Source organism: Convolutriloba macropyga, chromosome 15 (genome assembly GCF_964194025.1).
Source record: "Convolutriloba macropyga chromosome 15, txConMacr16.3, whole genome shotgun sequence".
In the NCBI taxonomy this organism is placed as follows: Eukaryota; Metazoa; Xenacoelomorpha; order Acoela; family Convolutidae; genus Convolutriloba; species Convolutriloba macropyga.
Genome location: NC_134482.1, coordinates 2,144,106 through 2,161,900, shown reverse-complemented (window position 1 = coordinate 2,161,900; position 17,795 = coordinate 2,144,106). Strand labels below are relative to the sequence as shown.

Here is a 17,795-nt window from a genome sequence, read left to right as displayed (position 1 = left end):
GAGTGTGACTTTGGCACATTTGTCCAAAGCAAACTCCATCTTGTTCGAGCTAACGCAGTTTTCGATGAATGCAGGTCCCTCTGAATTTGAGCTGGAGTGCGGTTTATTGAAATAACTTTGAGATCATCGGCAAAGAGATATGTTTTGTAATATCCGTGCACTGTCTACGGTTACGGTTTGCGTTGGATGTTATTCTTAAGAACTTTAAACCTCGGAGTTACTGAGGAAAATTTTCCAAGTTTCAGACTTGAATTTAATAGAGCAGATGTAAATGTACAATCAGTTTAATACAAAGTTAGAACTATTGCTTGTAAATATTAGAAGTTTTGTGAAGATGAGAAATGTAAAGCAATTAAAAAGAGGCAGCTCGATTGTGTAAGGTTTAGTTTTGAAAATGTTCTTTGGTTTCAGTCCTATCAATGGTTAATTAATCTTAGGATATTTTTACCCATTTTCGTTAATCTCTATGGGATTTTCTCATAGTTATTTTCTACCGCACGGGTCCCTGTTAGTTAAACTAACAGATAACCGGGTTTCTCTATTTTGTTAAAATCCGGTTTACTATTAGTAACCATCTCTTTTTGTTCTCCTATTTGTTTGTGAAAATTTCGAATTCTGCGTTTAATTTTTAATTTCTTGAGCATGTCATACATTATGGTTCACTATACTGCCTCCCTCTTAGAAAATGTGAGTGTTCCACTCATTCACACAGCAAGAGTTTCAAATGTCCATTTTCGAGTTCATATATTCTTGTGCTTTTTCAATCCCGTACTTGTCATAAATATTACGGGCCTCCTCGTCTTCCGTAATTTTCTTTGCTTGAGGAATGATTTTGAACATTTCCTCATGACCAATTTTGTCCGTATGACAGAGCATTGCCAACGTTTTGTAATGTTTCTGGATAGTACTGGTTGTGGCCCCCTGTGGCAGGAATAGAAGTTCATAAAAGTTTGGAGGTCGACTGAACGGGCTCTGCGCGTTGATCGCCTCCAACCTCCTCTGTATGACCTTCTTTGAGGTTTGCTCTGTTTTTACTCTACCCCTTAGCTTTCTATTGTCTATTTCGGCATTCTCCAACTCCCGAGCTAAGCACTATCGCTCGTCCACCAGAGCGATACATTCCCTTGTTTTTGTTTCGGCTACATTTGTAACCTCCTCCAACTCTTTCTTCAGTGCTTCCACCAGCCTCCTGCAGGACTCCCGCTGATTCCCAGCGTATTCAAGTTGCCGTCTGGTCTCCAGCAACTGATCACCTAATCTTTGACTTTCAACCTTTAACTGCCGGAGCTCCTGTTCAAGCCGAGCCCCGGCTGTTCCCAGCATTTCGCTGTTGTCAATCTTCTTTTGTTCTTCCTCCATTCTGTGTTGCATCTCACTTAACTCCCCAACGCTAACTGCGGCTCTATCCACTATATTGGGTGGTTGCAGCTGCGTCAGTGGCACCACGTACCTTTTGTTTGAGGTTACTCCAACAATCCGATACACTTGGTGCCTGACTATCGACCTGACCTCGAACAACTCGGGTAGATAGTAGCAATAATCACCAACTTTTGGTTCTGCCATTCCTACATATCATACAAGTAAATTAGTCTTATGCATCAATCTCATTTTCTGCTATATTTGGTACAGATTTTGCCTTTTTGGCTTTTATAACTACGATGTTTGTTTCACCATCACACCGTTCAACTGTCCTTTTTCTTGTCAATTTTTGTTCCTTTGTTCGTTGTTTTAGATGATGAAAATAACCTAGTTCCACCATTGGGTTAATGGGTTGCAGTGCAATTACAGGATTGGTGCCACTGCGTAGCATATCGATTGAAAGAAACACGCGTACCAAACAAAATATGATTTTAGATCCAATAAAAATAGTCATCAAACTGATGGTTATTTCCCTGGCCACATGCCAGATTTGTTTCACTTCTTTATCCAAGTATTCAAAAATCAGCAATTCATGCCACTGATTATTGTACTTTAAGTCCGTGTTGAAATACTCTAGAGTCTCATGCTCATATAAACATCCTTGTCCCTGGAAAACTTCTCTTCCTGTTATCGTCTTTTTCGAATGCCTTAACCTTTGGGCCGTTTTTATTAGTTCCAGGTCCTTGTCATTGAAAAGCCCTTCCATTGGCGCCGAAGTTGACCAATTGACGTTAACTCTATAATTAGTCATATCATTGGGTTTTTCAATTAATTGTATCCTTCGCCCATATGTTATCCATGACCCATTCTGCAATTCAAGAGCGTTCGGGTACATGGGCTTGCAATTAATTAGTCTAAAATCTCCATAGAACACTCTAGAAATGGGGTCCATGTATCTAATTACTTCTGAGGTATTGTCAGAAAACACCCTAACTGGTACTTCCTCCGTACAAAACTGATTTTCGACAGTATGTACGATTACTTTAGCGCACCTATGGACATAAAGTATTCCTCCCGCTCTTTTTGCGTGTGTACCCAGAGCTTTTTGTTGACTTAAGAAAATTTGGTGTGAATTTCCGTTAATTGATGTCGTTAGAATCATAGCTCTGTACGGCTTTTCTATGTGACAATTTAATAACTCTATTCGTTTCAGGTTTTCAAACATGCCTCAAAAATTCCACACAAAAAATTGATCGAGTTTTATGTCCCTGAGATCTGTCTCAGATATATCTGTTGTTGAAAAATTTTGTTCAATGGCCGTCAACTTTTCCGTTGTGTAAAATAAATTTCTGTGGTTTGTTTCAAGAAGCAGAAAATTGTCTATATATTTGTCTTGTTTTTCAACTGGACAACTAAATTTCTTTTTCTGTCTAATTTGCTCGTCAAGTACTTTTTGATTCCAGCGCGGACTATTTTTGCTGTTATCGAGTCTGAAAATTTAACGATCGTTAAGATGTTTGGTTTTTTTGTCTTGGTCAAACAGATATTGTACTGAATCTATTTCAAATGTGTCTCCTTGATATAACAAGGTCTGCTCCTGCTTCAAAGGGTCTTTAAAATGTAACCATGCTCCTTCATTTGCTTCCCTAGTTTCAATGAACAAAGTCCCCATAAAAATTTCAGCATTTATATTGATGTTACCTTTCTGTGTTTCACCTTTTGAATTGATCCAATCCACGGGGTAGACATAATTCACTCCTTTCTCATCTCCACCTTTCATGAAAGTTTTTGATATCTTCTGAACGAATTCAGCGTCGGTTCGGTCAAAATTCATCTCGTTGAGGACTTCTTTGGGAGCATTGAATTCAAAATCACCAAGACCCGGTGACCGCGCTTTGTGTCCCTGCCATAGATTTTGACAGACTGACTCTTTTATTGGGTAAAACGTTGGAATTAATTGTGATTTTTCGTTTAAGTAAGTTGCGTCGTCATACCAACTACTTTTTTTCAGCACATTTACCGTATATGCAGCCCTGTACATGCAGTATTTTAGTTTACTCATGCTGCTTTTGGTGTAGATCAGTCCTCTTTTGTTTACCTGCTCCTCATTTATATGTGACGTTTCACAATTTGTCGGTTCCGTCATCGCAAATTTCTGCTTCTGTAGAATGTTCTCAATATCATACCCCACAATCTCCAAGGAAGTAGAAGCCGTGCTCCTAATTGGAAATTCTTCGCCTTCACTCCTTTCGGATGTTGACACCAGACTATCCCGCTTCTGCTGTGTGGCTACTTTGGGCGCAGGTATCTTTGTGCTTCTGCTCTTATTGTTGGTGTCAATATTTATCGATTCTCTTGTACTCCCACCCATAGGTGTTTGAAACGATTCGTTTTTGACTGTCTCATTGTGAGTATCAGTATTAGGATTAATTTGACAAATTTTTTCTTCAGTTTGAACTTCTCTTCTTTCTGTGTTATTCATTTTTGGGGTCACCACTTCAATTTCCACAAAATCATTGTCCTCCGTAAGGTCGTTTTGTGTTATTCTCGGTTCAATCTTTCCCTTCTGAGGTTCTTTTTTATCAGTGGTAGCTTTTCTACTGTTAAAACGTTTGAGTCGATCGTAGTGGACCTTTTGTTGTTTTTTTTTTGTTTTCACATCCTCAATAACAAAGTTCAGATCGTTTATTATTTCACGTATTACCTGCGGTCCGCTATAAAAGGATTTAAATTTCTTTGTCTGGCCATTTTTTATTGTGGGGTTGAACACCCTCACTAAATCACCTACTCCATTTTGTGGTCCAAATGTGCTACGGTCATAGTAGTTTGTTTGTCTTTCTTGCTCCACATCCATGCTTTCCCGTACCAGCTCATGGCACGTTTGTAGTTCGTCTTTCAAGCAACCAACGTAATCACTCAAAGTTGGGTTGATACATGCAACTAATCGGCAGCGCGCATGATCGTCCAAAAAGGAGGTAAAAGGGGCTGTACTTCGTAACAGAGTGAATTGATGATCTGTACGCCATCATTACTAGCGGAAGGTAGTCGCTCCAGGTGTTGTGATGCTCACCCACATATTTTGCAAGACTCTCTTCGATTGTGCGATTGGTGCGCTCTATCATTGCGTTTCCTTGAGGGTGATAACCTGTTGTTAAAGTCCTGTTTATTCCCAGCTCTTTACACATGTTCTTGAAAAGATTCGACATAAAATTACTGCCCTTGTCGCTATGAAGATTTGCCGGACAACCAAACCTTGAAGCCCATACGTTTACAAAGGCCTTAGCTACCGTTGAAGCTTCTTGGTTGCTCATGGGCTTTTGTAAACTGATCTCCAATTAACAGAATGTATTTGTTTCCGCTGGACTCGGGTAAAGGTCCCATAATGTCTAAGGCAACTTGCCAGAACGGATGACTTGGTTTCCACGTTGTCAGGCTGTGTATGGGTTTTTGGTGTGGCGATTTCTCTTGACAGCATTCATCGCAAGAACTTACCCACTCGTGGACATCTTTTTTCATCCCGGGCCAGTAGAAACGTTCTCGAACCCGATCAAATGTCTTGGCCATACCAAAGCGTCCGCAATGTTCATGAAGGAAAGGTAGAATTTCTTTCAAAAGTGTTCTCTGAATGACTATTTGTGTTAAGTTATTAAATTCGTCAATACATTTCTGTCTCTTGATTAGATCATTTTCAATCCGTAAGATTCTGAAATCAGTCCAAAGTTTCCACAGTGCCCTAGAGACTCCTGCCATGTGCTGTCCTGTTCTCAATCCAGTTTCTCAGTATAATGACGTCGGCTGCATTTTTCTGATGTTCAACTAGTTGTTCAACAGATTTCCTTAGTCCAATGGACCAGATATTTTTTTCTTCCGTTTTTATTTGGTTCACTTGATCGCAGTCTTTGACTTGGTCTTCAGTCTGTGAAACTGTCGACAGACAATCCGCGTGAAGGATCTTTTTTCCCGCTTCGTGTTCGATTTCAAAGTCAAACGGTCCCAGATTTTCTATCCATCGGGCCAATAATCCGTCTGGTTCCTTAAAACTATATAACCACGTGAAGTAACAATATATGGTATCAATATATGGATATAACATGGTCAGTAACAATTAAAAATTTTTGTCCCAGAAGATAATTTCTGAAGTGTTGAGTAAAATAGACTATTGCAAGAAGTTCTCGTTTTGTCGCAGAATAGTTTCGTTGACTTTTGCTGAGCGTTTTGCTTGCGTAAGCAATAACTCTTTCACCCCTTTGTTGTCTTTGGGAAATAATTGCGCCAATGCCAAACAAAGAGGAGTCGGTGGTTAACGTATAGGGATCCGTGTCATTCGGATAACACAAAATTGGTGCTTTCTGTAAAGCTTGTTTTAGTTGTTCAACTGCTGATTCACATTCTTTGCTCCAAGTAAAGCGTTCTTTTTTGTTTAATAGCTTATAAAGCGGCTCTGTTATTTTTCCAAAATCTTGTATGAATCTTCTGTAAAAGCCTACTAGTCCTAATATAGCTCTCAATTCTTTTATTGTTCGTGGGCTTTTCATTTTACTGACTGCCGCTACTTTCTCCGGACCCACTTCTACGCCTTTATTTGATACAATGTGTCCCAGGAATTGAATTTTTTCCTGAAAAAACTGCATTTTGAGCCTTTTATTTTCAATCCAGCGTCTTTAAGTCGCCCAAGTACGAGATCTAGGCGGTTGAGATGCTCCTCAAAGGATCTATCGAAGGTGATTATGTCATCCAGGTATACTAAAGCCACTTCGTAGGAGAGTCCCGACATGATAAATTCCATTAAATTTTGGAAAGCTCCTTGCGCTGAAGCCAAACCCATGGGTAGTCTCTTCCATTTGTAGAGTCCCATTGGAGTTACAAAAGCTGTCACGTTCTGTGACTCTTCATCGAGTGCCATTTGAAAATATCCCGATGTCAAATCGATAATGGAGAAGTAACAATTTCCGACTAGAGAATCAATAATGTCATTTATTCTTGGTAGCGGCCAACTGGTTTTCTCGATTTGTTTATTCAAACCTCTGTAATCTACAACTAGTCTGTTGCTGCCATCTTTCTTCTTCACCAATATTGATGGTGCTGCCCAATACGAATGGGTTGGTTCAATTAGTTTGGCATCCTCTAGATCTTCGACAATTTTTTTCATTGCTTTTCTTTTATCAAAGCTCATACTGCAATAACTTCTTCTGAACGGCTGTGCATCTTTGTTGAGGTTAATCTGGTGTTTAATTTTGTCACAATATCCTAAGTCATTTGAGTTTCGTGAGAAGACTTGTTGATGTCTCGTGAACAATTCCTGTACTTTCTCCTTCTGCTGGTCATTTAGTTTAGAACCTTCCAAGTTTGCGTGTTTTCCCATTTGAAAAGTTTCCAATGTTTTTGGCTGATTTTGATTTGTTACAGCTCCTCTATTCTTGCTTCCTCCTCTATTCTTGTTACAGCTTCCAGATGCAATGCTCTTTCCAAAACTGTTTCAATTTTCATATCCTTATCGCCGATTTGCTTTCTGAGATCTAACCTCACGTGACTATGGTTGATTCCTTCTAGAAATCCTCTCAGAACGAGATGGTCTCTAATGTCTTTCGATTCCTTTGGGTAAGCTTTCAAAGCCAACTGCTTTAAATCTCCCAGAAAATCTGTCAGTTTTTCTCCTGGTTGCTGTACGCGGCGAGCTAGCTGTCCCCGGAAAACGACCAGTTTTTCGCTGTAGTGTTCTCGAAAAGCTTTAACGCATTCATCATAATTTTTTCGTGTAGCTTGCGGTAGAGTGCGATAGAATTCTATGGCAGATTTTTGTAGCCTAAGTGCAAAGTTATGCGGCCGTTCATCAACTTCGCGAGCCGGATCTCCTTCAGTTCTTCTCCACTTTTGTAGTTCCGCTAATAGCTCAAAATGCGTCACATAACTTTCCAAGTCGTTTGAGCCGGTAAATGCTTCCGGTAATAGCATTCTAGAGGTTGAGCCCGTTGTTCCCCTACTTGTATCGTGCCCTTTTGAAACTTTGTTAAGTTGTTGAAATTAATAGATTCTACAAAAAAATTATCAAGTAGATTGTCACTGGAAGGTGTTTTCTATTTTTATCTTTTAATTTCTATAGCACCTTCTTTATTTTAATGTTTAAAAAACTTTTGTTTAGAAAAATTTAACGCTTATTTCAATACGGTATTTCTTTTTTTACTTATTTATTTACTTTTCTTTATTTTTAAGGAAGTTTTAATTTGCAGTCTTATAGACGACTGTCCCACCTAATTTCTCTTTTTTTATTTTAATATGATTCTGTCTGAACTTCGAATTTCCTTTTTTTATTGATGTTTTTAAAATATTTTCTTTTCTATTTACGGCAAGGATGATATTAGGTGCTTTACTTTTCTTTTATTTATTCTGCTTATTGTTACCTGATCATTTTTTTTGCTTTATTTTCACCTTTTTTTAATGGTAGTTTCAGAAAAAGTCAATATATAACTTTCAGCAACTGTTTCAATTGATTTAACAACGCGACTATCCCGCACTGTTTTTTCCGATGGTTATGCCGCTCGTTTTCTAAAAGTCAATTTAGTAACTAAGGTCAAAAGAAAAAAATATTTCCTAGACTAATAAGAATTACGCAGTGGCAATCAGTTTCAAATACGAACGACAAAAACAAGAAAGAACTCTTTATTTCTACTCACTTGGTATGATGCAGTCTTTCCTTACAGGGAAGTTTCTGTCTCCACCAACGATTAAAAGATAGCACAACGCAAGTAATTTCTCACCTGTTTTCCTGCGACTGATGTCCTGTGACTGATGTCCTCCGCTGTGGCTTCTGCAATTGATTCCCACAAAGATTGGTGGAAATTGGTGGTAATTGAAGTTTTGTTATCCCAAATTTTTGTGTTTGTTTCGAGAATAATTCGATTCTCGGAGTTTTTGGGGTTAGAGTGCTTTTTATTTGCGTCTCCCTACCGACAAATTTGTTAAAGATTTTACAATGTTAACTTTCCTTTAAATCTCTGTCGCCAGTGTGATATCCGTGCACTGTTTACGGTTACGGTTTGCGTTGGATGTTATTCTTAAGCACTTTAAACCTCGGAGTTACTGAGGAAAATTTTCTAAGTTTCTGACTTGAATTTAATAGAGCAGATGTAAATGTACAATCAGTTTAATACAAAGTTAGAACTATTGCTTGTAAATATTAGAAGTTTTGTGAAGATGAGAAATGTAAAGCAATTAAAAAGAGGCAGCTCGATTGTGTAAGGTTTAGTTTTGAAAATGTTCTTTGGTTTCAGTCCTATCAATGGTTAATTAATCTTAGGATATTTTTACCCATTTTCGTTAATCTCTATGGGATTTTCTCATAGTTATTTTCTACCGCACGGCTCCCTGTTAGTTAAACTAACAGATAACAGGTTTACCTGCTTGACGAATCCTGTCATGAACAAACATTCCTTGATGTGTCCCGTCAAGATGAAATTCCATGATGATTCCCATCATTATTTATGATGCTTTCTCTATATTGTTAAAATCCGGTTTACTATTAGTAACCATCTCTTTTTGTTCTCCTATTTGTTTGTGAAAATTTCGAACTATTCGTTTAATATGTAATTTATGAGCATGTCATACATTATGGTCCACTATAGTTTCACTGAAAATAACGGCCTTGGGTAGATCGTTAATGAATATACAAAAACAACGAAGACCCTAGTAGGGATCCTTGAGTTACTTCACTACTAACATCCTTCTTATGCGAGCAGACTTTTTTCACTTTCACAAAATGCTTCCAGTTTGTCAGGTAGTCGAATAAGACCTCGAGGATGCATCCTCTGGAGCCAATCTGCGCTACTTTCATAGCAATCCAAAGTGAGACACCTTATCAAAGGCGTTGGAGAAATCAGTATAAAACTCAACAATTTTACTGCTACTATCTTCGTCAAGCGCTTTGTAAATCTTTTGCAGAAAAGACAACTTGTTCGTGACTGTGGATTTATGTCGAACAAAAGGGGGAAAAGCGCTCAGATTGACAGCCAACTACTGCGATGACAGAAAACAACGTGTTCGCATTGGAACCTCAAAGTCGAGCCGTCGTTACGTCACTAGTGGCGTACCGCAAGGTTCAATCCTGGGGCCACTACTTTTTCTCGTCTACATGAATGTTTTACCTCAAAAAATTGAATACAGTCAAACCTACGGTTATGCAGTTGATTACAAATTGCTCTCTAATAACAAAAATGAACTTCAAATTGATCTCCAGCAATTAAATGAATGGTGCAATAACGACAAAATGCGCCTCCATGAAAACAAATGCAAGACCCTTTGTTTCAAGAAAAAGTAGCTCTTTACAATAAAAGTTGAAACTGTCAACATCTCGTCTCATTAAAAAGATCTCGGAATACAAGTTTGTGATAACCTCACTTGGCATCAAAATGCAAGCACTCGAGCCTCCAAAACTCTTAAAGCACTTTGATACCTCAGAAGAAATCTTCACCACAGAACTCTCCCTCAAGTTAAATTAAACGCATACAAGGGTTACATTGTTCCAATTATATCCTACGCCTGTCAAGTATGGTATCCGTATACTTGCGATCTAGTACTCATCGAAACTATCCGAAAAATTGCGACAAATGAATAATAGGTTCTTCTCTCACATATAAGGAACGTTTAATCAAACTGAAAATTCTACCTCGATCTTTTTACAACGAACTTTACAGCTTATTACTACTATGTGATCTCATAAACAACAAATACAACATTGTCATAGAAAATTATATAGATTTAGACAACAACAATCGGACGAGACAAGGCGCGAAATGTGAAATCAAACTTATGAAAAAATGATTATTCAAAAGCGACGAAATTTTTTGGCCGTGAACAGCCTACCTCTATAATGTTGTCAACAAACACACAGACCATACAGACAACAAAAATATAAAATTTCGGATCAGCGACATTTATTGGAAATTCTTTTTTAGAAGTTTTAACGAAATTGACATGTGCACTTGGAGAATTTGCTGCCTGTGCAAAAACTGCAACCCTATTTCGAAACTATCTCCTTTATAACGATCAATAAGGGTGCTTTAATCCGTGCATTGCATAAGCCTGAACTACTACAACTACTACTTTCAGATTATGTTGTTATATTGCATTTTTTTATGTAAAAAATAGCACGTGTGCCGGGGGGGGGGCGTAAAAGACATAAGCCCACTAATCTGCGGGGCGGGGAGCAAAACAGCATAGGTCCGAGAATTTTATGCCCTCCTTGGCTACGTGTTTAACCCGTATTAGAAGACGAAAAGTCAAAACGGCCAAACAAAAACGTTCAAGCGAAGAATCACACAAAAGACCAGAGGACTACAATAGCAGCCGCCCGTGTACAATATATTATATCTTTAGTTAATTGAGCGTAGTACTAGTGAAAATACAAGGAAGAAGTTGAATTAATAAGTAGGTTATGCAAGAAATTATTACGTTAAAGTAAGGGTCTGTAGAGTGGTAAGCTCATTTCGTTGGATGATGTTCATTCAAATTAAAATCCTTTCGTTAGTCAGTACCAATTATTGGCTTTATCACCGGTGTAATATAACGAAATCAACAATGATATATCATTTTGTTGATATTGCTCGGAGCCCGAGCTTTGTCTAATCAAGCCTATTTAAAGTAAATAAGGTCTACGATGAATTCAACGAAAAGTTTTGTACGATCTATGCTTAAAAAAGCAAAATTATAAGCGTAGATCTTAGGTACCTTTGTGCCGTTATTAAAATTGGTCCTATGCAATTTTGCAATCAATAAAACGTAGATCGTACATAAAGGTAGTTGAATTTGGCATATATGTCACACAATTTTTTGTTTAAATTAGCGTAGATCCGATATATTTCTACGTTGAAATTAGCGTTGATCTAACGTAAATCAATTTCAATTTAGCGTAGATCTTAAGTTTTTTGCGTTGAATTTGGCGTTGATATTACATAAACTCGCATTCACTGCCAATCTTATACAATTTTGCTTTATCCAGCGTAAAACCAACATTATTCTGCGTTGAATTTATGCGTAGATCTTACATTATTTTGCTTTGAATTCAACGCTGATTTTATTAGATTTTAAATCTTTTTTTTCATCTGTTTCCCTGTATTTGCAACTCTTTCCAGTCGCTCATGAAAGCAACCAATTTTTTTTATTTTAAAAATGAACGCACAAAAGTTGTGCCTACTTATCACATTTCAAATTTCCCCCTCACACTTCCTTCTTCCCTTTATCCCCAACCCTCCTGTCCCCACGTTTCCCCCACGTACTCCCATAGATAAAAAGCAACAGCTTTTTCAGGTTTTTATTGCAGACCAGCAAATGTTTTCCAGAACGCCCCTTCTAACCACAATCCCCTCTAAGATGACAGATCAACGACCAAATAATCGCTAAAATAAGTAAGATCTACGCTATACTCAACGCAAAGTTTTGTAAGATCTACGCATGCAACAAAGCAAATTTGTATAAGACTTACCCTAGAATCAACGCAAATTTATGTAGAATTCACAATGAATAAAACGCAAAATTATCTAAGATCTACACTAAATTTTATGTAAAATTATGTGAGATCTACGCTTCAGAACGCAAAATTATAAGCGTAGATTTTACGTAAAATATTGTTGATTTTAGCGTTTATCTTTTTCGTTTTTAAATCATTTTTTCACCTACTTTACCATTTTCTTTTGCACACAACCCATTTAGGAAAATTGTTCAAAAATTGTTTCTACTTACCTCATTCCGTCACCCAGTTACCCCCTCCAACAACTTTCGCCCCCTTTAAACATCTACCCCTCCTACCCCCACGTTAGCTCTCACGTACCACTTTTGAAAAAACTTCAACTTCTTCAGGTTTCTCTTGCACGCAATAAAATATTTGAGAAACACCTTCCAACAAAATTCTGCTTAGAAGTCAGTTCAAAGCTCAAATAATCATTAAAATACGTAAAATCAACGCAAAATAAAAATAGATCTAGTTTAAAATCAATGCACATTTTTTTATGATCTAAAACCAAATCAGCGCGAGCTTTGCTTTGAATTTGGCGCAGATCTTACACAATTTTTCAATGAAATCAGTGTAGATCCTGCAAAAATTTGCGATGAGTATGGCCTAAATTTTTCATAATTTTGCATTGAACTTGGCGCTGATCTTAATAATTTTTGAGTGCAATTTAGCATAGCTCTTAAATAATTTGCGCTGAATTTGGTGTTGATATTTCATAAACACGCATTCAAGGACAATCTTATATAATTTTGCGCTATAAAGGGTCGATCATTCATTATTTTGCTCTGAACATAGCGTAGACCTTATCAAATCTTAACTCAATTTTTAACCTACTTTTCTCTAATCGCAACTCTTTCGATTCTCTCTCGCAACCAACCATTTTGATTTTTCTTCCAAAAAACAGCACGAAAATTATGCCTAGTTCTTCATTTCATCATCCAACTACCGCCACCTACTTCCTCACCTCATAGCCTCTCATCCCTGCTAACGCCAGGTACTCACACGTACCCCCATAAAACAACTCAATTCTTTCGCGATTCTCTTGTACGCAAGCAGTTTCTTCTGAGAACTCGCCTCCTAACAACATCCTCCCTAAGTTTCTACATCGCTAAACAAATTTAGATCTACGCTAAATTCAACGCAAAATTATCTAACAACAACGCTAGAGTCAGCTGAAATTTATATAGCATCTACGCTGAATTAAACGCAAATTTATGTTTTCGGAGAGTGAATTTGGCAAAAAAAGGTTTGCTGTTCTTTGGTTGCTGACTATTTTGGTTGGGAAGGGAATATGAAGTATTGTCTTAAGAGCTATTGGCGTCAATTATAGTTGTTTTTACCGCTTTTTTCGCGCTCTCAATTCCTCATTATTTTCGTTTTAGTTCTGTTTACTTTAATATACCTCACTTTTATGGTGATTATGCAGTGGGAAATTAGTTCTCGTTGAGCAACAAACGTTTTGCGTCGGATTTTTTTGCATCTATTTAGAGGCAAAAAATTACTCACTATAATTTGACATTCTGGGAGCGTCTTGCTGTCGTTCGCTGGAGATGTAGTCTACCATTCCAATTTTTGAATTAGCGAAGTGGTTTATTGTTAAATCAGATGGCAGCAGTCTACGGATCCAACGTGTTAATCTACTATAATAGGATTAATTTCCCCTATTTAAGCGCATAATTGACAAAGATGCCCAATGATCCATGATTACCAGAAACAGTCGCCCTTATAAGTAGTATTCAAAGCGTTCAATTGACAAAACAAAATCTTATACCTCTGATTCATTTAAACTTTACCGCTCCTCATTTTATTAAGAAGGCACCAAGTGAATACGACTGGTTGCCAGCCATCGTGAGTCGCTCTAATGAGTTGCTCTAATATCTATCTAATTTTTGACTTGTCGCGTCATAATTCATGCTGGTTTCAAACTCAGTATTCGGATGTCGATTTTCACTGGCGTTTGCGATTCCATCTTCTATCCTTGGAACTGTTTTTCTTGGTTTCCAGTCAATTCATATTTTACTTTTTTCTTTAATAGAGGCGAGTGGTACACTTGCGATAAGTTTGAGATGAATTTCCCTGTAATTTTTTATGAAGTGCAGTCATGCCTGTCGATGTAATTTTGTGGCCCAGCCAATCAGTTCTTCTTAAAATCTTTCCGGATTTGTTTGAAGATTTTCCTCGGTCAATCATTTAAAACACTTTTTCTGGTGTCATATTTCATCTTAGATTCCCTTATTAACTTTTAACTAATAAGATATCGTCCAGAAAAAAGAGGGTGTTATCTAGTCCTAATATTGTACAATCAACTGCTTCTTGAAATTCAGCAGGGTTCTCTGTTAATCCGTAGAATCCTGCTCCAAAAGCGGCATGTGCCTGTCAATTATCGGCTGAAAGCATTGTGGTTACAAAGGTGGGGCATCTCTGGATGCCAATTTTGTTGGCTGTATGCGTACCGCAAATGTATCGTTGTAAAATAAGCCGTATCATTAGGAGCGTTACAGCTAAGAGTCTGAGAGATTGTCAACAATAATGAGTAAATGTGAAGTTTTTGATATTTTTTTTTGTATGTTGATTTATTAAGATTTTTTTAGTCATGAACCATTTTAACCGATTGATACTTTTAAAAAGCAATCGCGAATTGAGAAAAGAGATTTTGATCAGAACAACTGGAAAATTTTCTGTAATCCCTTCTGCTAATAGTTTTTTTAGTTCAATTTTGATTGCCGTTTGGAGACCAATTGGTCATTTTGTCCCTTTTGTTGAGATGTTCCATAGTTTTTGTAGAATTTCGATTTAACAACGTCATTTTTCGATACGATTCATGAGGCCTAAAAATTCTTCTACTGTTTACATTTTAACTGGACGATGGTTATTAAGGCAATCAGCTTTAGTTTGTGAAAATGGCAGTAGTGTGAGAGAAATAACAAAATCAACAAAAGTTTTCTTCCAAGGATCGCGCGATGGCCCCCTGCTACTGCAACAAATTTAGGTTTTTCAATTGTGAAATCACTATATTTAAATGGCGTCTTCAAGCATCAGTGTGTATCGACTATTTCTTTTGAAAATGTTTAATTGTACACCATTTTTATAGCAATGACGTAATTAATATTGATCGAGCGCTTCCCGAAACTAACAGGAGGGAAGACTTAAAGCTAACAATGATCAAATTCAAGTCCATTGGGGTCGATATCACTCCAGCGTAATAATCATTTGATTAATTGTAAATCGAAGCAAAATTTTTATTCTATTTTTGAAGTTATTTACTGTTTGTTCTGTTTGATTTTAGTTTTCGACATTTTTAATTGTCTATTGGGTGCATTTGTTCCAGGTTTATTGAAATCTTTGCATTTGCGACAGGCCTTGGCAAAGTGATTCCTCAGTCCTAAATAAATGCATTTCTTACCAACTGCGGGACAATTTTGTCTGTCAGTAGAAGTCCAGTTTTGTCCATAGCAGCGGCATTAGTTGTTGCCTTCGGCATTGTTGAATTTGATTCCTCCGCGATTATTCAATTTCCATCCTCGCTAAATTTGTCCTGTATTCGGTCCGCAAAATTGTTGCTGTTGTATCACATTTACGCTCTGCGAATTGTTGGCCTCAATGCGTTGGTGGCTTATGTGACCCACTTCAATATTTATTGCAATACAAAGGTCTCGTTCTTGCTCCACTGTGTCTCCTTACAGCTCTGATTACTTCGTTTACGCAGTGGAATTCGAAGTTAATTTTTTTTTGCCGACAATTTTAGAAATCTATAGAACTGTACTAATGTTCCACATTTTTCTGTTTTCGTGAAAGTAAAATACAAGTCTCAAAAGGGATATTTCGAGGACGAATAAAGGAATGTTCGAGCATTAACCACATTCGCCTGGTTGTGAGATCGTAAACTTCCTCATGTAGAAACTTTCATGCCAGCATTTGTCTGCCCTCCATTACTATACTCATACCTGCAGCGGAACAAATTTTTGGTCACACATCGTCCACGGTGGTTCACTACATAGGATGCCTCTCTCGGTCATTTTTTTTCAATTTATCTCCCTCTGACAGTTCAGTTGACTGTTTCTGGTTGGGCTATTTTGTCTAGATTTTTCTGTAGGGTTCATGATTAGCTCCTCATATATGGGCTCATTTGTTAGATTTACACGTTTAGGTTTCTCTCCAAGAAAGGTGCGAATTGCATTGTTTTCGCACACTATGGTGGCCAATTTGAGTTGGGTACTCCACTTTTCCCGTCTTATTGGGGATTCGATGTCGGTCACTGCCAAAATAGGTTCAATAGAGCGAGTTGACTTTTGTGACTCTCCCTGTGCTGAACGGGCCATGTAAATACTAGCAAGGCATATGAATTGAATTTTGAATTCGCTTGGCAAAATTCTGGATTGATTGTTTCTCTTTAATTGATTTAGTTAGCGGCGCGAAATCCAGCCTTAATTGGGTTTTGACTTTAGTTTGGTTTGATTGCAAGTTTTCGCTGGAATTGGCGCAGCGAAATAAAGTAACTACAGTTTATTGGAAATTTGCTAGCAGATTGCCGAGAACTGTCTAACTTGGATTGAGCTAAGTTTTGCATCGCTGATTTGAAGAGAAATTGTGATTACTGATTTTCAAATTAAAAGAGAACAGAATGAAGTTAGAATAAATGAGAAGAAATGAACTGGTAAAAACGCATCTGTTGAGATTTTCTCCACTTCATGAGGTTTTATCAATTCTCTTGATATAGAATAACGCATTCGTCATACAGAACGAGACGGATATAAAAACAGGACAGCATTTGGCAATTATGATAAGTCAAATCGCCAACAAAAGCCTTTAGGTCGTCAAATAGGGGTTCCGAGAAGCCATATCCTGTGCCAAAATGTGCTAATTCTTTTCAGAAACTGAAAACGGGGTGATTTAAAACTCTTATCAAATCTGTATGAAATGAAATAACTTTAGAGCCTGGAACTCTATCAATGATTTCTGAGTACGATATGAGCGTTGGAAGAGATGACTTCCCCAGTTGAGACGTCGAATTATGAAACGACCGTGGTCGACCAATATCGGGTATAGAAAGACAGTTGTCGACCGATGCTGGGTATGAAGTGATTTTATGTTGACGCTAATAGTCTTTGTCGATTTTATGTCTGCCCTAATGATCATGGTCAACTTTAGGTCAACCCTAATGGTCATGGTCGACTTTAGGTCGACCGATATAATCATGGTCGACTTTAGGTCAACCGATATGGCAATGGTCGACTTTGAGTTTTGACGAATACGTTTTTGCATATAATGTAGTTTCAGGTGTTAATTGTTTTATTTCAGTTTGCAAAAAATTATGGCAAAAGACAAAAAAAATTTTTTGCAAATCTTTTTTCTAGCCAACATATTGTCTTTCTATTCCTTATCATTGACATGTTTCTAGTGCATTTCATGCTATCGTTGTACATACGGGCTACTCAACACTCAGTTGAAAGTACCCATGAACCCCTAAAAATGCACCGAGCATTTGTTAAAAGAGACCTATGAGCAGACTTAAGGTCGACCGTACTGGATATGAAAAGATCATTGGTCGACTTATGAAAAGATCTTAAGTCGACGATATCAGATATGAACAGACTATTGGTGGACCAATATTGGATATGAAAAGACCGTTGGCCGACTTATAAAAAGACTTTAGGTCGAATATCACTAAGGAAGTCGACCGTGTATTCAAGGTAGGCAAATTACCCCCCAAGTCGACTTTATAAGTCTTTTCATAAAGTCGACCTCTCAACTGGGGTTGTGGTCAATACTTATCATTTTCAAAAATAAAACCAGACAGTTGCCGGCATAACAATTACCAAAAGGATAATGCAACGGAATTATTCCTAATGACCGTATCTGTGCTCATCAGCGACTCGTTTTTGGAGCTTTTAGCTATCCCAGGTTGAGGTCGCGCTCAAAATCGGCTCTGATCAGA

At 37.6% G+C, this 17,795-nt stretch overlaps 1 protein-coding gene across 1 annotated transcript in view; it reads right to left on the bottom strand.

Moving 5' to 3' along the window:
- Positions 1-17,795, bottom strand: part of LOC142354692 (uncharacterized) — a 361,988-nt gene that overhangs the window by 263,358 nt on the left and 80,835 nt on the right. The window lies entirely within an intron of this gene.